This window comes from Pinus tabuliformis, chromosome 5_1, assembly GCF_031772625.1.
Source record: "Pinus tabuliformis cultivar Carrire ecotype Pingquan chromosome 5_1, CPIR1, whole genome shotgun sequence".
Taxonomy (NCBI): Eukaryota; Viridiplantae; Streptophyta; class Pinopsida; order Pinales; family Pinaceae; genus Pinus; species Pinus tabuliformis.
In genome coordinates, this window is record NC_142305.1 from 191,994,902 (window position 1) to 192,013,981 (window position 19,080).

A 19,080-nucleotide genomic window follows, 5' to 3' on the forward strand; every position below is an offset into this window, starting at 1 on the left:
TTTGATGAAATCCTGATCATCAACTAGTGTTTGGAAGAGCACCTCCACCACATCTGACAGGTTCTCTAAACACTGTGAAAATACAAGTTTTGTGCCAATTTGGAGAAATTCACTTTTGGCATGACCCAGGTTTAGTATCTGGGATACATTATTGATGATCAGCGGGTGCGTGTGGATCCAGCCAAGATTCAAGGCATTCGGGATTGGCCAGCCCCAACCACTCTGACAGAGCTCCGTAGATTTCTAGGACTTTCCAATTTCTACCGCAGGTTCTTGCTAGGATTCTCTCATATCACTTGTCGCTTGAGTCAAGTCACCAAGGGAGGAGCGAAACAAAAATTATTTTGGTCTAAATCTCAATAGAAGACATTCGTAGTGTCGAAATGCTGCCTCTTCTCTGCACTAGTACCCACTTTACCAAACTTGCAACAACCATTTGAGATTGAGACAGGTGCCTCTGACTATGGTATTGGGGCATTCCTTACTCAAGAGGGGCATCCAATGGCCTATCACAGTGAGATACTTTCAAACATAGTCCGGAAGTATCCCACTTATGACAAAGATATGTATTCCATTATGCAGCCCTACCAATAATCTAAGCATTACATTTTTGGGAAGGAAATGGTGATCCAAACAGACCACTGACCCATGCAGTTCATACAGACGCAAGGGAAGTTGCATAATGATCGCCATCATAAGTGGTCCACATACCTGCAACAGTTCCATCTGAATATCAAGTATAAGAAGGGTAGCACTAATAATGTTGTAGACTACCTGAGACGATCACCGATCACGGCATTAACCACAGTGCTCAACTCTTGTGGGCACGAGACTTTTTATTGGCCACTTCTCTACAAAAGCAACCCAGAATTTGGCCACACATACCAAACACTCTTGGAGGGTCAACAAGTTCTAGATTTTCGTCTCCAAGATGCCATGCTATGCCACCTAGGACACATTTGTGTTCCTTCAAGTGAGCGAGCCAAGATGATTTGGGAAACGAACTATAGTTAGGTTGTTGGGCATTTCGGGGTCGAGAAAACGGTGGAAATAATACAAAATTAATTCTATTGGCCGAATCTTCGACAGGATGTCGGGAAGTACATCGGATTCTGCATTGCCTATACCATTGACAAACCAACCATCAAGAAGCAATGCATCTATACTCTACTGCCTACCCCTAGTTGACCTTGGGAATCCATCTCCATGGATTACATGTAGGGCCTTCCTTCTACTAATCATGACAACAACTTTGTTTTTGTGGCCGTTGGCAGATTCTTGAATATGGCCATTATGGCATCTTGCAAGAAGAATATCACAGTAGAAACCACTACTAAACTCCTCTTTGAACGTGTGTGGGTACACTTTGGGATCCAAAAGTCTATTATCTTCGATCAGGACAATAGGTTCCTCAGTACATTTTGGTCTAGTCCCTAGTTGATGTAAGACACCAAGCTCACTAAGTCCACAACTTTCCATCCCCAAAATGATGGCTAGACAGAGGTTGTCAACAGGATGATCGTACACATTCTGCACATGTACAACTCAAAACATCCACGCACATGGGATGAGAGCCTCCCCTATGTCTAGCACAACTATAACCGGGCTCTCCATAACTCGATTTTCTAGAACCCTTTTCAAGTGGTCTTGGGATTCTAGCCACTATGTCCCATTGATGTGGCCATACCATTATTTAGCTCATGTCCAGTCAGAAACCGATAAGGCAAACAAATTGATTGAGCACATCTATTGGCTTGTTGGGGCCTCACCTAGGTTCAGAAGTCTTTTAACCAAACAAATCTTGCACTTCTGGCCCTTTCGGCAACAATCCGCGGGGCACGGACTGAAATATCACCTGAGGTAGTAGGGGAGGGTGCTTGAACTAGGTTTTTGCACCCTAGGGATGTCTTGATGGGGATTGGAAGGGTCGTGAATCGATCTGTGCACTCGGGCTACTCTGCTCAGTTGTCCAGCCTTCATGTAGCTCGGTAATGAGGCACTTTCTAGATTGTTATCAATAATGTGTTTTATTGTAGATCAGATCTAATTCTTAAGGTCTTCAATCAAGCATTTAACAGTTATAACCAAAGCCTGCCATCAAAATTCTCAAATACAAGCATAAAATCATAGATCATAATAGATGCATAAGCCAGAATATAAACAAATCCACAATATTTTAGAATCAACATATCTTTATTAATGTCTTTGCTTCAGTACAATTCGCTTCCTACCCTACACACATAGCTATAGGGGTCTGCGCACGCAACTTCAGACTCTATCAGGCCTCCGTGCACATAGCTGTGGAGCCTCTATCTAACTACTAACACCCACGACTCAGACTTATAGACTCAGAGCGAATATTGCTTTCACAAATCCATAATACATCAGATCTTAGCAGGAAGCTACCTTCTACCCTTAGAGCCTCGCTCTATTTATACATTCCCATGGTCTGCAGACCATGGGCAAGCTAACTCACTTTTTATTATTTTACATTATTTTCGGGCGGACAACCCTTTGACTCGAACTATTACAATTCATGCTCTTCACACTTCGCGGAAATTTTACAATATCATTACCCTAAATTATGGACTTTAAGCCCCAAAACCGTTATGCGGGGCCCCCACTACCCAATAGGCCCCCAACACAATCATCGTGACTTGTCTCGAGTCACTCAATGATTTGGTGATACGCAGTGCCAAGGCTTCGCGGTCCACCATCCCTATGAGTGACGCACAATGTTCTGCTTCTCCCTCCTTGTCTCATGCAACTCTTCTTCAAGCTCCTTCCCCATTGCCTCTATTACTTTGCGCAACCAATGATGCTCATTCTGCTCTACTTTGTTAACACAAAGCACGCCTTCATAGGATTTTAGCTCAAGCTGGGGTGCCACATGTGGGAACTCTTCATGCCAAAGCAACAAGTCTCCAATTTCGGGTCTACTATACACACTATCTGCTGTAGCTTGTGTTGCATTTTTGCAAGAAATATGTTGATGTCTACGAGATCCTAGTCTTCATGGTGCATAAGAGATGTACTGTTAACTACAATTCCACCATTTGTCTCATGATTCATCATTTTCCCCTTATCTTTCATGGGTCGCTGTTGTGGGGAAAAATGCCTATGCAGGACGATCCTATCCACCTAAGGTGTGACAGTGCCTTAGCAACAAACAGAGACAGCTATTCTAGTATTCTTCCTTTATGAATTAAGAATGAAGAGAGATGGATGGACTAACCGGTGTCTTTCGTTTGTCCCTCGATCCGGTTTCTCTTCTCTTGGAGAGTTCTCAGCTACTTGCCTTCTCGCTCGCCCAGCTTCAAGAGGTTTTTGCAAGATCACAAGAAGAAAACACTACACAAGACATGGATTCATATTCATAACTAGTTCAAGATTAGAAATAAACTAAACATACTAATGCAATCATACATCAAATATACACCAGTATATAGGAGAAAACAAGATAGCTTTATTGATGAATAGCAAGGTTCAGGAAGAGATACAACCCAGAGGGCTCCAATCCAGCATCTCCTTCCCAGAAAATGGAATTCCTATCTTCACCCCCTTCAAAGCATTAAGCACCCAATGATTCTGATCTCAAACCAACAGCAATTCTTTGCAATAACAAAATTCCAGCCCCCTAGATCTCATGGAGGAGAGATCCATATATAGATGTTTGGAGAGAGGATGAGTCAGCTTGAGATCTGACTAGTGTCCTCTCCCTCTGTCAGTTCTTGATTCCACTTGGAGGTTCTTGCTTCCACTTGGAGATTTGGAACCTCTTACTCATCACCAGTTGAATTCCCTGAGGCAAGTGTCATTGAGGAAGATTTTGGAAGCTTCCTGGGCTTTGACACCTCGTGGAATGAACTTGCCACATGTCAACTCTCGCTCAGCGCAGGTAGCCAGTGTTGGCTTTGAAATTCAGCGCAAACAGCTAGTGGAGCCACTGAATTGATCTTGAATTGACTTGTTTTTGAGCAGTTTCTGGTGGAGAACTTCTGTGAATTGATGTGGTTTGTTAGCCTTGTTCCTCTAGGGGTAGGAACAACATGTTTAGGGACTTTGGATACCTTAGATTATGGACATTTCATGCTTATAGCTGTAAGGCACAAAAATGTCTATAACAGTTGCCCCCTAAAGTATGAGGCCGTTTATCGGGTGAAATGCTTTATCAGGAGGATCCGAAGTTCATCCAATGCTGGGAGGAGACCTGTAATGAGATACAATACAATACATAATTTTTCATACTGCTTTCATGATCTAGCTGAGGCGGGCATTCCCATGCTCAGCTTTATAAATTCATTTTTCTGTACATAGAACAGACAATCGTCTGGTGGTAGACTGATAATTTTGATGAAATTATCATCCTTTGAGTAGGATGATTATCTGCTGCAATGATGTACATGTCAATGTATTTATCTTTCCTGAATATATATCGCAGCCCAGATGGATGAAACTAGATCCGGGGTCTTCAAACTCGTTCGATCTTCACTCTAAGTACAAGTCGATCCATGTGAGAAATGTTCTGAAGTCGAACATGGAAAGACATCGCTTGATTACCGGTCAATGATGTAAACCGTTAACAAGCGCGAGAGGAATCACCGATAATGATAATGACCCTCAAGGTACTGCAGTACAATTCACGTGGTGTGAATAAAGGACTTGGCGTCGAACACCACGCAAAATCTTTCGGTCGAAGGTCATTGATGTATACCTGTCGCCGGAAGTGAGAAACTTGCCATTGAGGCATGCAAGCTTCAAAGTACTGAAGGGGTTGTTCCTAGATCAACTTCTTGGATAATGAGCTGATGTCGACAAGAAGCGATCCGTCAAAGGAGGGCCTTAATGAATCCCACATCAGTGACACGGAACGGAGCTAATGATTTTAATGGAGGTGAAAACGATCTGTGACATATGATTCAGGGTGGCGGTCATGAAAGGATGAAGGATAATGTACGGCAGTGGATGGGACACGGTTGACTTTTCTGAACGACTTCTCTTGAACATATGGCGACACTGATGCGATGGATCGGTAGCATTACCCCAAATATGGATGGTATGGCGAGACCATGGTGATGTGACCGGTGAATGAAACAACCCAACCCGATTGTGGTACGGAGGAAAAGTGTCATGTTCAAGAGCGACTTACTACCATCAAAGTTTTCTTGAGTTTCTCCCAATTTTTCCCCAGTCATTGCTGACCAGTACCTCTTTATTTTTGTCAAGCTTGAGGAGGATAACATATGCTTGTTCTATAACATGCCCTTCGGGCAAGCCCATCACTATGTTTTAACGAGCCTAGCGATGGTGAAACTCGTTCTCGTTTAAAGACAAGTTTGTCGCTATTTAATGATTTTAACGAGTCTAACGACAAGGATAACTCGATCCTTTTCATTTTTAGAGAGTCTGAAAAGGAACATAAAGTTAATTCCAAAAGTCCTTTTTCGTCATCTAATCCCTTAGGTCCGAAAAAGTATAAAACAATACAGAAGGGATGAGTTTTCGATAGTTTTAATGAGCCGAATAAAACAAGTGCTCGATCTTTTTGTGCAATAATCCCTCAGGTCAAAAAAGATTAAAATCTAGAGGAGGGATAGCACTTCCTGTCCCTTTAACGAGTTGGAAGGCCAAGGACTCGACAATCTTTTCATATTTTACGAGTCAGATGAAAAGAGATTAAAGAAGACTCGTCTTTTGAGGAACGAGTGATAAACAGGGTTAGCAGCTGATTCCAGGTACAGGTTGGAATTTTCCAATCACGGTAGTGTCACAAGGATGGCTAGGGAAATCACTCTTCGCAGCTGTTCCTCAAAAGGGTAAACAAACACATGGAGGTGAACGATCGGCCAATGGAAAAGTGGAGGTGACGGGCAAACACGACCAAGGCTTTAATGGCTGATGATATTACATTCACAGTGGTTATTTACCGGGATAGTTCATTTTTTAACGAGCTTAAACGTGGGTGGAAACATTTTCTTGTTCTTATGTTTATTTTTTAACGAGCATGAACTATGTGCTAAAACTGCTCGGATCTTGCGTTTATTTTTTAACGAGCATGAACTGTGTGTTAAAACTGCTCGAATCTTGCATTTATTTTTTAATGAGCATGAACTGTGTGCTAAAACTGCTCGAATACCCAGTCATATGATAAGAATGTCTCAGTGAAGATGCTATTTTTTATGGAGCTTCATCTCACGAAGCTTTGCTCCGGATCCTTTCGTTATGCAAGTTTGGAAACGACTAATCCTACGAGTTTAAAGGGTTAGACCTACAGGTTTAAAGGGAGGACCTAAAAATTTAAAAAATAAATAGTCGCCCCTTGCTTGCACTCCAAAAGGTTTGCATGCCCCCAGGTATAAAATATGATTTCAAGGTTACCCTTACTTTGTCCGCCAAAACATTTGTTTAAGCAGGAAAGGCCTACCTCTTTCAGGTTACCCAAAGATTGTCTCGTTAATCTTTCAAACAAAACAATGCTTCAGCGATATCTACCGAGATAGACAAAGGTGAATGACCTTAGTGCCAAACACGTAACTTTGACAAAAGAATCTTATTCTAGAACAACCCCTCTTCCTAGATGGACGGGGTACGGACTAGTCATATTCTCCCGCGGAAACCTACCCTATACCCAAAGTTTTCCTGCCGAAGCAGACCAGGACGCATGCCCCCTGGGTTCCAGTCATATCCTCCCAAATTACTCGCGCTCATCAGGAGGACGGACCGTGGGTTGAGACACTTCTTGCATGAAGAGACCATTTAGGGATGGTACATGACTATTTGCGATGCGTGATCCGGGAAACGAAAACTGGTCCACGAGCTTGACCACTCTTCCTTCATGCGGAAAACACATTACTCTAAAGAGTGAGGAGACGATGGCTCCCATGCAATATATATAGTCTCGTCCAAGGAGTAGGTTATAATCCAAGGGTCCTTGAACGACCATCACGTTAATTTGAACGGTCTTCCCTTTCAATGTTATGGGCACATTGGGGAGGATCCCTAAAGGTCGACTGGTTCCTTTATCAAAGCCTGATAGATTTCTCATTTCAGGCAAAAGCGCTGGCGAACCAAGCACTTTCCAAGCAATAGAGGAAAGGATACTCACAGATGCCCCTTCATCAATGATAGTGCCAGCCATTACCATTCTGTATATTTGAACGATAATTTTGAATGGTATGCTTGCTGGCAACCAGGGTCTGCCTAGTTGGTTCCAGTCGAACGAGACAACTAGGTTGCTTGGTGGTGGGACCGAGTAGACGGCCGGGTATGACTCTGACGAAGTTCCTTCCTGCGATAAAGGAATGGGCAAATTGCCCCCTTGTTCGTCGGAGTCTGTGTTGATGAAGAGAATTTGGACGGTGTCGTCTTTATTCTCCTCTGTGATGGTATCAGTCGAAGATAGAGCCTCTGAAGGAAAAACCGGGTCAACTTCCGTCTCAACCTTTTGACTTTCGTCAGGTATGGATTCAGACGGTTCATCTTCAATGATAGGTGCTTCGGCTGACCACCTGGGTGGGCCAGCCGGGTTCTCAACTAGTGAAGGACTTGGCAGGAGTTTTTGATATCCAGGAGGAAGTTGCACTAGTAAAACCGGGCGATCTTCCAAAACTCTTTTAGCCTCGTCTAAGAAGGGACAACGGTGGATGGCATGGTCGCCTTCACACAGTTTGCAGGGAAATCTAGCTTTCCCTCTCTGTCCTGTGGCTTCACTTTCACTAGTTGACGGTGAGCAGTCAACATGGCTATCAGAGGTTGACGCTACCGAATTGTGCAAACGGGGAGACCAGTCCCTTAGTATCCGAGGGATGCAGGGACAATCTCTGTGGAAGTGGTCTCCCTTGCATATGACACATGGCAATTTAGGCCTGGTCAGTGCTGTGTGTGGATTTTTGTCAGACGACACTTGTTTGCCCCCAGTCGCTTTTGGCTCCTTCTTCTTCTTCTCTTTCTTCTTCTTTTCCTTCTTCTCCTTAGGAACTTGGTTTTTTGTTTTACCAGTTCCTTCAAGCGAAGAGGAAGGAGGAGAGGAAGAATTATATGAAGTAGAAGGCTGGTGGGCAACTCTGGTCTGGTCTAACTGTTGACTCGACTGTTCAGGAATGGTGGTGTTCTGAACGACATTGGTTGAAAAGAGCCAGACCGGCAGGCCAATTGTCAGTCCTGGAAGCGACAATGTGGCCATATGGGGCGCACCAACATCTCCCCAAGAGGATAAGGGACTAGGATTTCCACCAAGGGGAACTCCTTGGTTGGTGTGCTCCATTTTTTCAACCTAAAGATCAACGCAGGAATAAAGGGTGATTGTTCCGTTTAAAATAAATTTTAACGACGCTTTAGACACAACTTGCTTTTTCAATTTTAAAGAGTCGAGAAAAAGCTAAAGATGACTCTAGTCTCCTTCGATGTTTTAACGAGCCCGAAGTGACAAATGCTCGGATGGACTTTTTCCGTTATAGAGTCTGAAAAAGGCCAAAAGGAACTGCTCTAGAGTTCTAGGCAGAGGGTGTGCTAAACTTTTCGCAAAACCACAGAATACTTTTTAGGGTACGGGCGGTCGATCTTCCTGAATGCTGTGTTCAGTGCATTGCGATCAGTAGGGCGGCCGACACGGCTTCCTAAGGATAAAGGTTTTATGCCTATAGGGGTCTCCCAATATATACGCGACGGTACGTGGGAGCACAATCCGTACTGGCGCTATCGTCCCTCAGGAGGAATCACCCACCATCCATGAGATCGACAGTCACCAGGCTTTACGACGCCGGAACACGTCTCTAGCCTAGACCTCTATGTTGTGCGTTATGTTGCAAAGCGTTGTTAAGTTCATTCAATTTATTTTAGGTTGATCTTTTTAGAAGTTTGCCTTTTGAGGTTCACCACGAGATGTATGATACAATTCCTAAATGCAGTCTAAAGATGATAAGCAAGCTTTATATCTTTTCAACTTATGAAAATCCTAGCTACTAAGGGAAAAGAAAGACACCATCTTTTCTCAAAGAGCAATCAGCACACTCTAATGCACTTTTCCTAAATCAAGCATGCAAACTACCAAAATGCAAATGCACAATGCAGGTGTTTGTTTTCTGCTTTCTTAGTATTGATGCCTACAAAGAAAGCTTTTTGTACAACTTTGAATTTGCTTTTAAATGACAAATACAAACAAGTTTACTTTTTCGAAATCAGAGAGGGTAGAAGAGATTACAACACTTAACGATTTTCAAAATGAATACTTGTTTCGACATTTAAAAGAGACAAACTCAAACCAAATGCAAAAGTAAATGTGTAATCAACTGCAAATAGCCAATGAACTCTCTCCTAAGATCACAATCAACAGATCTGAATCAAGGGCTACAGGATGACTATTTCACTCATGCAAAGGAAAACTGTAAATGACGCCACAAACACATAAAAACACTCACAGTATTTTTGTACAAAAGGAGGCGGAATCTAAGCAGAGAAAAGGAGTTATCAGACTGGTACCTATGCTGGTTACAGGATGCAAAAATCAGAGATCAAAACAAGGCAAAACAGAGCAGAGAACCCCAGCTGCACAAGGCCAAACTGGTTCAGCGCAACCTCAACACAGGGGTTTTGACATTCAGCGCAGGTAGCCTTCATGGGACTTGCGTTGAAATGTAGAACCTCTTCACATCTGTCGCGCTGAAGGAGAAACGAGAGTTTCTCACTGGGTTCTGGGTCACAGATTGCTATTTAATCTACTGTTTCAGGCCAAATAAAAGCAACAAGCAAGGTGCAATCAAAGGGATGCTTTGAGGGAGTAATAAGATCTATCACAAAGGATCATCAAATCATTTGTGAGTCCATTGTTCAGATCATAGACAAGTCCAGTGATTGGATCAAAGCAGCAACTGTCTACTTTGCATCTGGGAATAGCAGATGCAGTTCGATTGTTGCTGTCGAGTCTATGAAACAAACAATGATAGAGACACAAATAAAATGACTAAACAGATTTCCCCAGCGGAGTCGCCAATTTTTTGTGGGGAAAAATGCCTATGCAGGATGATCCTATCCACCTAAGGTGTGACAGTGCCTTAGCAACAAACAGAGACAGCTATTCTAGTATTCTTCCTTTATGAATTAAGAATGAAGAGAGATGGATGGACTAACTGGTGTCTTCCGTTTGTCCCTCGATCCGGTTTCTCTTCTCTTGGAGAGTTCCCAGCTACTTGCCTTCTCGCTCGCCTAGCTTCAAGAGGTTTCTGCAAGATCACAAGAAGAGAACACTACACAAGACATGGATTCATATTCATAACTAGTTCAAGATTAGAAATAAACTAAACATACTAATGCAATCATACATCAAATATACACCAGTATATAGGAGAAACCAAGATAGCTTTATTGATGAATAACAAGGTTCAGGAAGAGATACAACCCAGAGGGCTCCAATCCAGCATCTCCTTCCCAGCAAATAGAATTCCTATCTTCACCCCCTTCAAAGCATTAAGCACCCAATGATTCCGATCTCAAACCAACAACAATTATTTGCAATAACAAAATTCCAGCCCCCTAGATCTCATGGAGGAGAGATCCATATATAGATGTTTGGAGAGAGGATGAGTCAGCTTGAGATCTGACTAGTGTCCTCTCCTTCTGTCAGTTCTTGATTCCACTTGGAGGTTCTTGCTTCCACTTGGAGATTTGGAACCTCTTACTCATCACCAGTCGAATTCCCTGAGGCAAGTGTCATTGAGGAAGATTTTGGAAGCTTCCTGGGCTTTGACACCTCGTGGAATGAACTTGCCACATGTCAACTCTCGCTCAGTGCAGGTAGCCAGTGTTGCCTTTGACATTCAACACAGGTAGCCAGTGTTGGCTTTGACATTCAGCACAAACAGCTAGTGGAGCCACTGAATTGATCTTGAATTGACTTGTTTTTGAGCAGTTTCTGGTGGAGAACTTCTGTGAATTGCTTTGGTTTGTTAGCCTTGTTCCTCTAGGGGTAGGAACAACATGTTTAGGGACTTTGGATCCCTTAGATTATGGACATTTCATGCTTATAGCTGTAAGGCACAAAAATGTCTATAACAGTCGCCTGCCACCCCGTGGCTTAGCCAGCGGCATCTGGACCAGTTCTACTTCATGTTTGAGAATCTCCGATACATCCCCTATCGTCGATGCTGAACTGGGTGCCGCGTCCGTGGCCGTCGACATCACACTATATAGAAGGTCCTGTATTTCTATTAGCCATATTACAACTCTCTGGCTTACTCCTGTAGCGTCAATGGTCAACAGTTCCATACTGGTGGGAAGGCACAATAGCTTACTTTTCCTGATACCACAGATTGTTTGGATGATGCCCCCCTTAGATTTATAGACGTGTTGAAATTCAAATTCAGTCGTTCCCTCCTTTTCTGGCACTTTAACGTTAAATATACGGTAGATCGTTCTGAATCTAGCTTGTACTTCGTATCTTAATTGCCCGCCACTCACTCCTTTTCAACATAACTCAGACATCTTGTCATGAATAGTGACAACAATGATCACCTCCATGTTTATCCATGCTGTAGCACAGCCCCTTCTGCGCAACCGCAACCCTTGTGACATACACAACTTCTTAACAGTCTGTTTTACCATCCCTCACTCTCTTTCAACTATCCAGAGCAGTGAGGCTGTGCTCTGGTCGATTAGTCAGGTAGCTAGCCCACCCATGTAGAGCTTTAGGCAATTTCCATTTACTCTTCCTAGGAAGGGCTATCCATTAAGCTTTCTGAGCTGGACCGCGCCTCCATCTGTGACTTTTTGACTACATAGGGTCCCAAACAATGCATTCAGAGCTTTCTAGGGAATTTCTTGAATTTGCTATCATACAACAATACTAAATCGTTTTCTTTGAACGTGTGCAACTTGATATGGAAATCATGGCTAGTCTTTTCGCACTGCTTCTATACCTACTGATGGAATCTTGCTAGAAATAGTTCCTCCTCGAGTTCTTCTAATTGCGCGAGCCTCTCCTCCAATGGCCCACGGTCTGCCATGCTTGTTATTTCTGCTATTCACAAACTGGGTACAATGTATTCCATCAGCATGACAACTTATGTGCCATAGACTAACTGGAAAGGTTTCTGACCTGTCAAATTCTTGCATGTAGTTCGGTATGCCCATAGCACAGCAGGTGCGCAAATCCCAATCATTTCACTGCACATTACATACCTTGGTCAATGCAGTCTCCAAAATATTGTTGAAAGCTTCGACGGTCCCATTCACTTACGAATGGTATGACATACTCTACTGATGATATATCTGGAATTCCTCAGTGAGCGCGCTGATAGTTTCATTCAGGAAGTGCATTCCACGATCACTCATTACAATTTTTAGGCATCCAAACCACGTCAACACATTCTCGAACAAAAATTTCACACCTGTAGGGGCCAGTCCTTAACCGGCTATGCTTCTGCCCATCGTGTCAAGTATTTTGTCACGGTGATGATATAGCGTGCACCCATCTTTCCTTGAGGTGTAATAGGCCCCACAAAGTTGATCGCCCATTTTTCGAATGGTTGCAGCATCATCTATGGATTGAGTGGCATTTTGTCCCTTTGCGATGGTTTCCCAGTCCGTTGACATACGTCACAGGCCCAACAATATCCTTTTGAGTCTTGATGTAGAGTTGGCCACCATAGTCTAGTGTGAAGAATCTTCTGTGTTGTTGCGCATCCCGCATAATGTCCTCCTGCAACCCCCACATGTGCTTCTGCAATGATCTGTCCTTGCTCAAACTCAGGTACATACCTTCATTATATTTCATTATTGCCAATTTTTTAGAGGTGCCCTGCCATAACAGTAAAATCTGCCGTGCGAATCACCAATTCTTTCCTCTACCGAATTGAATATCCCTACGGTGCGGTCCCTGTGGTTAAGAAGTGGATGCTATCCTTGAAGTGGTTGTCCACGACATGCACTGCATAGAGCTGTGCATCAGGTAGCCCTTCCTCAAAATTTGTTGGTTCCTCATCATTCTCAATTCGCGAGAGGTGATCTAGTCCTACGTTTAGGCGTCTGAGCTTCACGATGACCTCGAAGTCATATTCTTGAAACAATAACAACCATCTACAAATGCACCCCCCCAACACAAGCTTATTCACTAAGTATTTCAACATAGAATGATCAATATACATCTTAAAGTGCCCGCTGAATAGATAGTGGCAGTATTTCTGGAGTGCGTATACCATCGCCAGCCCCTCACGCTTAGTAGTGGAGTAGTTCTTTTTAGCTTTGGACAATCATTGACTTGTGAACGTGATTGGGTGATCAATTCCTTCCACTCTTTCTTGCATGAGTACAATGCCTAATGCGATACATGATGCATCAACATGGACATGAAATTCGATGTCCCAGTTTGGGAAAACCAAAATGGGAGCAGATGCCATTTTCTCCTTGAGAATCTCCAGGCTTTTCTTACAATTGTCATTCCAAAAATATGTAGCGTCTTTCTTCAAAAAATGTTCGATTGGTATCGTGATTTGTGCATAGCCATTAATAAACTTATGATAGTAGCCAGTGTGTCCCAACGTGGTGCGGAGTTTTTTGACACCACGCGGCGCTTGCAAATTGAGTATGACATCAATCTTCGTCGGGTCCACCATCAGGCCTTGTCTGTAGGCCACATGGCCGAGCAAGTTTCCAAAGGGGATGAGGAAAGTAAACTTATTTAGATTTAGCACAATCTGGTTCCATCGGCACATATCCAACATCAATCGTAAGCTCGTGATATGTTTATTGACTAGCCCAAATATAATCCAATCATCAAAATAAACGTCCAGAAACTTATGGATGAATTCCTTGAACATAGCCACTACCACGCGTGAAAATATCGTTGGGGCATTCTTTAACCCAAAGGGCATAACCATGTACTGAAAACATCCCCATTCAGTCGTGACGGTGGTCTTGCTTCTATCTTTTGGCGTGATATTGATCTGATGCTACCCTTAAAACCCATCCATAAATGAGTACGCTTCATGTCCACCAACATTCTCCAGAACTTCATCTGTAAATGGCATCAGGCACGGGTCATGAACATAGGCATCATTTAGTTTTTGGAGGTCCACGTAGATTCGAATTTCACCCTTCCGTTTCTTCTCCTACACTATCATAGGACTCACCCAGTCAGATTCTTCTATAGGTTCAATAATTTTTGCTGCAATCGTTTTGTCCAATTCCTCACGGACCTTTTCCTTGTACTTTAGATTCAAATAGTAAGGTTGCTGCTTAATTGGCTTCGCATCTGGTTTCAGAGTTATCTTCATCATCCCTAGATCGTCGAGGATTCCTTTTAGCTCAACTATTTTGGTCAAGAATAAGTCTTGATATTTGCGAAGTAATTCAATGACCTTATTCACTGTGGCATCATCCCAATAGTCCCCAAGTGTTGTGTACTTCGGCTCCTCCATATCGATGTTTACTTGTTTCGTTTTCAGTGGCACGGTGATGTTAGGGTTTTCGATCGCTGGTCCACGAACCTCACAACTCCCCTCTATTTCTAGAATATTGATATTTCTTGGGTCATCATCATCATCTTATAGCTGCACATTGTAACATTCTAGGGCCTGGCTCAACTGATGCGACCACTCTGGCTGCACTATTTCTTCTGGTTCCAGTGGTATTTTGAAAATGGCGGCCTTCACAACTTGCAACGCATTGTCAACAGTATCCATCCATTGGTCCTCAAATAAGAATATTAATAAAAATCCTTCACGCAAGATATCCCATTCGCCTGTACCATGTCAAAGTTCTATTTTAGTATACCAGTTCCTTGGGATGACATCTAGGGTATGATAAAATAAATGTACCCACTCCGACTGGGGTTCGTCTCCATAGGCCTTGGTCCATTTTGTGAGGTGCATGTGTGGGTCATCACGTCCATTGTATTTATTGGTTATTCGTAGTTCCAACTTCCCAAACCTTATCTGCATCATCCTTCTGCAGCCATGCCAGTCTTCAAAGATTCCTTCATGTGTTCCCCACCAACGCACAGGCTTCACGTGCAATGCCCATTTTAATGCATAGAACCTCTGGTGCTTTGGTATTGTGTTCTCAAATTTGTTCAAGAATTCGTCCATCACTATCAACCCATCATACATTGGTAGATCTCGATCTTGAACTGATACGCAACGCAGTGATTTAGTCATCATATTACAGTTTAGTGTTATTACCTGGCTCAACCGATTATGTTAGTGTTTATCTTCTTCTTTTGAATATAAGGAATCTACACACACCCACAGTATCCGCCACTCCACAGTTGAATTTACCCAATCCTGATATTGCACAGTTATTTGTAGATATAATCCAAGTCATCATCACTTCCATCGTCACGTATAGGTTCAGTGTAGCACACTATTTTAGCTGGATCTAGCAGGATAACTACGCGTAGGGACTTTTTCTCAAATATCATCTTTCGCTTCTTTAAGTTAATGACTCCATTCATATCTGTGGCCCAGTCTATTCCTAACAATGCGGGGTAAGGGTTGTTGTCATCCACAATTTCTATTACCTCAAAATCTGTTTGTGTGCTCACGCCTTCGATGTCCACTGTGACTCCTTGCAATCTCCCCATGGGCAAGATATTTTGTTGGTTTGCCATCTGTAATTGAATCAGAGACCACTGTAACATGGGCCTACCCATGCATTCCCATATCTATTTAGGTATCACATTTGCATTCAACCCTAAGTCCAGAATGACCTGATCCATCTCATAGTCACAAATCTGCATCATTAATGGCATTTCCCGGTCGGTGTGCAAAACATGTTTTCCCAGATTCCTAACCACATGAGGTTCACTCGATCTTGCGCACCTAGTTATCATCTCTCGTAATCCCTTGACTGCCTTATTGTCGCGTAACATCTTCATGCATGTCTCTAAAAAGGTAGTTAGCATAAAGGGATCCATTTCAGGTTTGGGTTGATCCTTACTACCTGAGGTAGAGACTTCCGTGAAGCTCTTCTTAGCTTCCATAAATTTCTCCTTTGCGTGTTCCAAGTCGAACTCAGGCTGCTTTGTAGGGGCCTTGCTAACCCATGTGTCTTCCTCGGTTTGTATCCCCTTATCTCCCCCTGTGGTCATGCCACTTCTGAGCATCAAGTTCATGTTGTGGTCGTCCTCACGTGGTTCGGACCTCATCATTTGTACGTTCTACATTGGCGTAGGCTATGCTGCCCTTTTCTCATGTATCTGTGCTATCAGCATGGGACAAACTATCATTTCATGATCAAACTGCTCACAATACGGGCACAATATTCTAGTCGGGTTAGTACAATCACAAGTGTAGTGCCTTGGCCCTCCACAGTTATAGCAGATTAGTTGTCCACGACCCCTTCCTAGCCCCATTCCTCCCCGTCCTCGTCCTCACCCCTGGAAACCACCGTGTGCTATCGCTACGGTTGGATCTTCACCTCACGCCTCAGTCTGCGTCCTATAGGCAAGTGTTCAATCCATCAAAAATTCATAGCTCTAACAGTCTCGTTCATTGTGGCCCACCAATCCAAAAAAATTGCAAAATAGCTAATGGGGGGTCTGGGTAAACTTTTGCAGTAGGTGACAGTTGTCCATGGTGTGCTTTCCTCCCACCTGACAGATCGCACACCAGAGCAAGGGCACCACACTTTATCCCCTGCACCTTTGGCCTTAGCAGCATTGGCCCCCCCGCCAAATAGTTTGCAAATACCAGACAGTGATCCTTATCGTGACGCTGGCTTCTACATTTTATGCACCACACTTCTTCTCGTGCTTTTGGCCTGGGTGCCTTCTCCTATTTCAAACTATGCATCTCCAAGCATAGGTTTTGCAGTGGCGCGTGGATTTGCTGAACTCCCAACCTAGGATCCTATATTGGAATCTCATGCAACCTCATCGCTATCTCTACTGCTTCAACCTAGGTTGAGATCTTTTGTTGTGACAACACCATCCTCAGATGTGGTGTCAAAGACACCACAAACCACATGCAGTGCTTCGCATCCGTTAGCATCATGTTAGCCTCATGATCGTACTCTTCAGTCTCTGATCTAGATCCCAAGGGGTTTCACCTGGTAGCATTTCGATCTCCTTGAACCCAATGATCGACTGCGTCTCTGATTTCGCCTGGCTCAACTCTTTGTTCAATGCATCCTAGATCTCTGCTATTCTAACATTTGGATAATCTCTAGAGTGCTTGATATACCAAGTTAGTGCATGATCCTGCAGTGCACTCACCAAGGTATCCTTTTTAATGTTATCGTCTGTGACTCCGTGCGCTTCCCACACTACCCTTACTAAAAACCAAAAATGTTTTGGATCTTTTCTTCCTACTCCTCTGAATACACGCAACTTGATCACGCTTGTCATGTTAAACTTCTAGTTTGGTAGAGGTGGTGTGAGTTGAGGCTATCTGCGGGGTTTTGTTTTCCTATACCACAAACTCGTTCAGCTTCTAATCTAGCCTATCTTCAATTTCTTTCTTCGTACAGTTCCATTGTTCCGACATCAAACATCCTTTAGCTAGATCCCAGTCCCGGCAACGGAACCATTTGTTGGCTTGTTGGGGCCTAACCTAGGTTCAGAAGTGTTTTAGCTAAAAAAATCCCACATTACTAGCCCTTTGGGCAACAATTTGTGGGGCACAGACTGAAGTCTCACCTGAGATAGTAGGGGAGGGTGCTGGAATCAAGTTTCTGCACACTAGGGATGTCTTGATGGGGACTGGAAGGGTCATGAACTGATCTGAGCACTCCTGCTACTCTGCTCAGCTGTCTGGCCTTTGTGTAGCTCGACAACGAGGCACTTCTTAGATTCTTATCAGTAATGTGTTTTATTGTAGATTAGATCTAATTATTAAGGTATTCAATCGAGCATTTAACAGTTATAACCAGAGCGCACCATCAAAATTTTTAAAGACAATCATAAAATCATAGATCATAACAAATGCATAAGCTAGAATATAAACAGATTTGCAATATTTCAGAATCAACTTATCTTTATTAATGTCTTTGCTTCAATACAATCCACTTCCTGCCCTGTGCACACAGCTTCAAGGGTCTGTTCACATAGCTGCGGACTCTACCTGGCCTCCACACACACAGCTATGGACCCTCTATCTAACTACTAACACCCACGACTCGGACTTACAAACTTAGAGCGAATATTTCTTTCACAAACCCATAATACATCAGATCTTCCCAAAAAGCTACCTTCTACCCTTAGAGCCTCACTCTATTTATAGATTCCCATGGTCTGTGGACCATGGGTAGGCTGACTCACTTTTTATTATTTTACATTATTTTCGGGTGGACAACCCTTTGACTCGACCTATTATAATTCACGCTCCGCACACTTCGCGAAACTTTATAATATAATTACCATAAATTATGGGCTTTAAGCCCCAAAAACATTACACAGGGCCTATGCTACCCAAAAACATCCAACATATCTGCCAACAAGTCCATGATATTATGGAGAAATCAAATGCCAAGTACAAGCAGCAACATGATCAACATCGGGTGCCACAAAAGTTTCAGGTGGGTGACAAAGTCTAGTTGCATTTGCAGAAGGAATGCCTTACTGGAGCCTATTAGAAACTGAGGCCACTCCGATATAGTACTTACACCATTACCAAGGCTGTGGGAGATAACGCATTTGAGCTCATCATTCCCCCATTCCTTGGCCTGCACCCAGTGTTCATTGTGGACCTTCTTCGACCATACTTCCAACCATTGTTGGACACATCAAACACTTCAGAACAACTCACACCTACAGAGTTAAATCCAGATTAAATGGAACAAGCCACAACTAATTGGATCATGGAAACATAGATTAAGAACACCTAACAGCAAAGGATAGTACTATATTGAGCTGTCAAAGTAGGCCAACTCCTTCACCTGGGCAAGTGGCTTACCAAGGACCAAGTTTTGCAGAAGTTTCCTCATCTCATGGAAGAACTCAACGTAATGGGGACCATTGCTTCCTAAGGGTGGAGGAATGATCTAGGTTGATATTGGTGGCCACCCACCTATTCCACTTGGACCCCCACCATTGTTTCTTTCAGTTTTCTTATTTGTAGCACAAATTACTATTTTTGGTAGTTTTTCGGGTCC